Here is a 6,529-nt window from a genome sequence, read left to right on the forward strand (position 1 = left end):
AAGCTTTTCTTTGATGGAGCCGCAAATGCTAAGGGAGTTGGAATAGGAGCGGTACTTATTTCTAAAACAGGGCGTCATTATCCTGTTACAGCTCAGCTACATTTCTATTGTACCAACAACATGGCTGAGTATGAGTCATGCATTTTGGGTCTGCGACTAGCTGCAGACATGGATGTCCAGGACGTTTTGGTCTTGGGAGACTCGGACCTCCTAGTGCATCAGATTTAGGGTGAATGGGAAACACGGGATTTGAAGCTCATACCATATCGATAATGTTTGCACGATCTGAGCAAGCGATTTCGATCAGTGGAGTTCAGACACATCCCAAGAGTTCACAACGAGGTTGCCGATGCATTGGCCACTTTAGCATCGATGTTGCACCACCCAGACAAAATTCATGTTGACCCGTTGCACATCCAGGTTCGTGATCAGCATGCTTATTGCAACATGATAGAGGAAGAAGTGGATGGCGAGCCATGGTTTTATGACGTCAAGGAGTACCTCGGGATGGGGATATACCCGGAGCAAGCCACCGGAGATCAAAAAAGAGTTATTCGGTGATTGGCAAGAGGATTCTTCCTCAGTGGAGGAGTGTTGTACAAAAGAACCCCAGATTTGGGATTGCTGAAATGTATAGATGCCAGTCAAGCCACGACAGTTATGACAGAGGTACATGTTGGAGTTTGTGGGCCACACATGAGCGGATATATATTGGCAAAGAAGATTCTTCGAGCAGGGTACTATTGGCTCACTATGGAGCGTGATTGTATCAATTTTGTGCGGAAATGCCATCAATGTCAGATACATGGAGATTTGATTCATTCTCCGCCGGTAGAATTGCATACAATGTTAGGGCCATGGCCATTTGTTGCTTGGGGCATGGATGTCATTGGACCTATTGAGCCGGAAGCTACCAACGGTCATAGGTTCATTCTGGTGACCATCGACTATTTCACTACGTGGGTTGAAGCTAAAACTTTCAAGTCGGTAACCAAGAAGGCAGTGGTGGATTTTGTTCACTCCCATATCATCTGTAGATTTGGGATCCCAAAAGTGATCATCACGGATAATAATGTTAATCTTAACAGCAATTTGATGAAAGAGGTATGTCAACAGTTTAAGATTACACACCGTAATTCCATACCATATCGTCCCAAGGCGAATGGAGCAGTTGAAGCAGCCAACAAGAACATCAAGAAGATATTGAGGAAGATGGTAGAAGGATACAGACAATGGCATGAAAAATTACCATTTGCATTGTTGGGTTATCGCACCATTGTCCGTACTTCAGTAGGAGCAACTCCTTATTTATTGGTATATGGAACTGAAGCAGTAATACTGGCGAAAGTTGAAATTCCATCCCTTCGGATTGTCACTGAGGCTGAGATTGATGATGACGAGTGGGTCAAAATCCGTTTAGAGCAGTTGAACTTGATTGATGAAAAGAGATTGGCAGCTGCGTGTCATGGCCAGTTATATCAAAAAAGAATGGCGAGAGCTTACAACAAGAGGTACGCCCCAGAAAATTTGAGGTGGGGCAGCAGGTGTTGAAACGAATCCTGCCACATCAGGCCGAAGCAAAAGGCAAGTTTGCCCCGAATTGGCAAAGAACGTTCATTATAACTAGAGTGTTGTCCAATGGTGCTTTATGTTTAACAGATATCGACGGGAAATGCGTCGACATGGCTATCAATTCTGACGCAGTTAAGAGATATTATGTATGATTTCTTTTTATTGTAGTTGTTGTTTGTTTGTGGTTGGCATTTATCGGAGAATGAAATGACGGAGACAATTCTTTCTTCTATCCAAATACTTTAACCTTTGCTTCCCCTTTTGAGCCTTATTTATTCTTTCATATCCCTCTTTTGGAATCAGTAATTAAAATGAGAGAAAAAGAAAAAGAGAAAAATAATGAGAATAAAGACAAAAGAAAAGTCACAAGAAAAAAAATAAAGGAATTGGGAACTACGTTTGACCTGATTCCTCAAAGAAGGATACATAGGCGCCTCACGGCTCGGTCATAGTGTAACATGGTGTGCATAATGTAACATAGTGTAACAAAATAAAAATCCCCAAGCAAGAAAACTGGGGCAGAAGTTTGCGTTTGTAATTTTGGTAAGAAAGTTTGATTCCAAGAGTTGTACTGTTTTACCCATCAAAATTATTTTAAACTTTTGATACCCCTTTTCCTTTTTTAACCATACACAAAAACCCATATTAATGTCCAAAAAAGACCTCCCGATCAGTATCTAAGAAGTGCCAAGTCAATGCAAATGGAAGTCGGGAATAACACTCTGATCCCCAACAAAGAAGAAGATCATAAACTGGAAATGAATTGATAGCCGAAAGAATCCCCAGCAAAGAGCGTCATATCGACAACACTCCAATCCCCAGCTAAAAAATAAAATAAAATGAGAGAGTCTTATCGGTGAAAACCTTCACAGGCACCATGAGGCGACGGGAGTTGAGAGAAATGAGAGAGTCTTATTAGTGAAAACCCCTCGAAGAGCACTATGAGGCGACAAAGCAAGATTGGCGGAAAGGGTCCACATTCGGCAAAAAGTTGAGTATTTATTTATCCCCAGCAAGATGAGGCCATCCGAAAGATTGGTCGATACGAATAGACTGGGTTGATCAATTCGGAATGCACAACATGATCGTTGGGATTGGCTATATCATTCAGATAAGTTCTTTTCTTTCCTTTTTCCCAGCATTTGTTCAGAAAGACTTCTTCTTTTTCTATCTTTTAAAATTATCACTTTTTCATTTCTTGGTTTAAAGACTTTACCTCCCCAAGTTTGTTTTTGAAAAAGATTTTCAGAGCTTACTACCAATGGCCAAAATGGTGCAAAGCAAAATGCGAATAGGACAGGCCAAAGATAAGGCGACAGAGCGAAAATAAGTTTGTCGCAAGACCAAATTTCCGAGGGAAGTTATGGATTAAATTCCAAGAGGATCCCTAGCAGATTTGCAAGATACAGTAACAACTCCGACAGATTCTCGACCAAACTCCACAATGGTCGGACAACACAGAGTGGGGAAGGAAGAGAAAAGAAAAACCATCCCCAGCAGGAATATCAGCCTCAGCAAATAATATCATCTCCAGGAAGTTTTATAACAAAGCAGGGAAAAGAAAAGGGAAAAAAACCATCCCCAGCAGAAGTGGCACGACCACTCGCCCTATTTTAAACTAACAAATTTTTCTTTGATTTAAAGCAGAGAAAGGAAATATTATTGACAGCAAAAAGACAGGGTCACAAAGAAGATTATCAAACTGGGGCAGAAAATTTTCTCTCATTACAAAAATTTTCTTGCAATCAGATAGCCATTTAGGAAAGAGAGAAGATAACACAAGATTTGAAGGAAGTAAAATCCCCAGCAGTAAACAAGAAGGGAGATACAAGTTTAAAATAAAAGCAATCTTGGAAGAAGCAAGATAACCCAAAGTTGTAAAAGCAATGACCTTTAAATCAATATCATCCCCACCATTGTTAAAAGGAGGAAGATAATTCCCCATCAGTGTTATTCCCAGCAGGTTTCAGGGAAGTGAAAGCACCAGCTTTAAAGGAAATAGTCTTTAAAGAAGGAAAATGACATATTGGTGAAACAAAATATCGGTGTTATCCCCAGCAGTTTTCAGAGGAATAAAACACCAGTTTTGAAGGAAGCAGTCGATGAAGTCAGGAGCCCGCCTGGAGAATGGACGCCGATTTATTTTTAAGTTGTCGTTGAATTCAGGAGCCCGCCTGGAGAATGGAGGCTGAATTATTTTTAAAGTTGTTGAAATCAGGAGCCCGCCTGGAGAATGGAGGTGTTACATTTAAAAAGTTGGAGAAGTCAGGAGCCCGCCTGGAGAATGGAGGCCGATTTGTTTTTAAGTTGTTGTTGAAGTCAGGAGCCCACCTGGAGAATGGAGGCTGAGTTATTTTTAAAGTTGTTGAAGTCAGGAGCCCGCCTGGATAATGGAGGCTGAATTATTTTTAGGTTGTTGTTAAAGTCAGGAGCCCGCCTGGAGAATGGAGGTGTTATTTTTCGAAGTTGTTGTTGAAGTCAGGAGCCCGCCTGGAGAATGGAGGCTGAATTATTTTGAGAAGTTATTAAAGTCAGGAGCCCGCCTGGAAAATGGAGGCCGAATTATTTTTAAGTAGCTGTTGAGGTCAGGAGCCCGCCTGTGGAATGGAGGTTGTTATATTTTTAAATTATGGAAGAAGTCAGGATCCCGCCTGGAGAATAGGGGTTGTGTCATCTTTCAGAAGTCAAGTTGGAGTCAGGAGCCCGCCTGCAGAACAGAGGAATACATTTCAAGATCAAATCAGAAGTCAGTAATGAGGAGGGTTACAACAAAAATCCCCTGCATAACAAGCTTTAATGTAGGAAGCAGCATCCCCAACAGACAGAGCAGAATGATAAAACTTGTGTTCAGAAAAGCAAAAGTTCAGAGTCATCCCCAGCAGTTTTCGAAAGAAAGGCACCAGAGGAAACACAAGCCAACAAGAAAGCAAGGCAACCAGAGCAAGTGAAAGATAGATAAGATTTTGCAATTCCTAGTTTAGTCTAGCCTCGTGTTTTCTTTTGAGCACAATGTAACAAGGAGATCGGTAAGCAGTAGTAACAACATGCAACAGCAGTAAAAGCAAAAGGCAGTCCCATGGTAGTCCCAGCTGCCAAATATTTCCTGAACTACATTAACCTAATTCCCTTCTAGCCAGGGATATGTAGGAAACCTTTGAAGCAAAGGTTCGGTTAAATCATTTTTTAAAAAAAATGCTTCACACGGAGTATTCCAACGGGCAAAAATCGTTCGTATCCGCTCACTTTATCTTATGTTTTCGGACAAAGAGGGCAGCTGTGAGCACGTGATTTTTACTTCACGAAATCTACTCCAAAAGAAATCAAAAATAAAACAAAATTCTCTTGGTGTACAATTGTTAGGATTTGCGTGACATTTTTGATAATTATTTGTGTTTTGTCCGTAAATGTTTACCTTGTTGTAGTTAATTGAAAAATACAAAAAATACATGTTGCATGCATATTTAGGATTTAATTATGCATTTAGGAATTAATTAAACCATCATTTGGCTCTAAAAGGAAAATCACAAAAATATGCGTTTTATTCTATTTGTTGTCATTGATTGATTTTTATTTTAAGGTTTTACTTTGTGTGTTAATTGTTGTAAGTGTTAATTAATATTTGTGTAGTTTTATTTTTGATTTTACAATTTAGTTAGGAATTGTCTTTAAATTAGAAATTAAAGAAGGAAAGGGAAAAGAGTTCAAAAATGAAGAAAATTCGGACTGGGCCAATTTTTAAAAGAGAATTCAGGCCCAAAAGTCACACGCCCTACCCGGCCCAGGTCTGTCAACCCAAAGACCACCAAACGACGTATTATAGGGCAAGAGCTACGTTGTTTTGATGGTGCCCGATCCAGTTAATCTCAGATAACCCCAAACGACATCGTATTGGCGTCTCAAATCTGAGCCTTGATCAAAATGGATCGAACGATCCAGTTCAGCCCCTGCATAGTTAAAACGGCGCCATTTCAGGCATGTCAATCTAAACCGTCCATCTCCATTGATCCAACGGTCCCAAGCTTCCCTCACAACCCGGTCCATTTCGACCCGGGTCGACCCAGTCTCTGAATAAGACCAAACGGTGTCGTCCCCTTTAAGTGAATTGATACAGGCCTTGGATCGTGATTGATCCAACGGCCAAGATCAAACCACCCCTCCCCTATATAAACTTAATATCCTACCCCAGCCCCCCCAAACCAAACACCCCCCCCCCCCCTTGCCCTGTTCAGCGTCTCTTTCAGAGACGGACCCCAAACCCTAGCCGCCTTAGGTTACCTCCGCCTAAAGCCCAGCGGCAAAAATGTCGCCGGTCACCAAACCAATACCTTAAGACCACCTGACCACCCTCGATCCAAATCCGGTAACCGTTTAGCTCGAATCTTCCTGGAACTTTCTTGGAACTTCTCGAATCTTCATTTGAAGATTCGAGCCAAACTTAGATCTACCCCAACCAGTCCCTAATTCGCACCAGTTACTCCCCTGACCTCACTCGTAACCAAACCAAGCTTGGTTTGGTTCGAATCTGGCTAGAAACACTCGAACCCCAAATCAAGCCCAAGAACCCTAAAAACCCCAAGCCTGGAATTCTGTCCAAATCAAAGAGGTTTTGGGTGTTCAATGGACCTTAGTCGAAGTGTTCTCAGTTGAGAACACTCGATTAAGGTCCGTTCAACCTCAAAAAAGGGTACGAGTCAGAGTTCAAGTCAGGATTGTCTAGTGTACGAGTTCTTGAGGTATTTGGCTTTTCCAGTTGGTTCCATTTTGTATCTGTTTATATCTATTTATTTGTTAGTTTAGTTTTATTAGTTTTTTTATTTCTTTTTGTCAATTGATTCTGTTCATCTTCAGTAGACCTTTTTATTTAGTCCAATTCTATCATTTGTTTATGTTTGCTATAATTGTTTGTGTAATCGATTAATAAGTTGCGTCGATTAATTAGTTTCCAGTTAATCTATAT

The sequence above is a fragment of the Nicotiana tabacum genome, chromosome 8, assembly GCF_000715075.1.
Source record: "Nicotiana tabacum cultivar K326 chromosome 8, ASM71507v2, whole genome shotgun sequence".
In the NCBI taxonomy this organism is placed as follows: Eukaryota; Viridiplantae; Streptophyta; class Magnoliopsida; order Solanales; family Solanaceae; genus Nicotiana; species Nicotiana tabacum.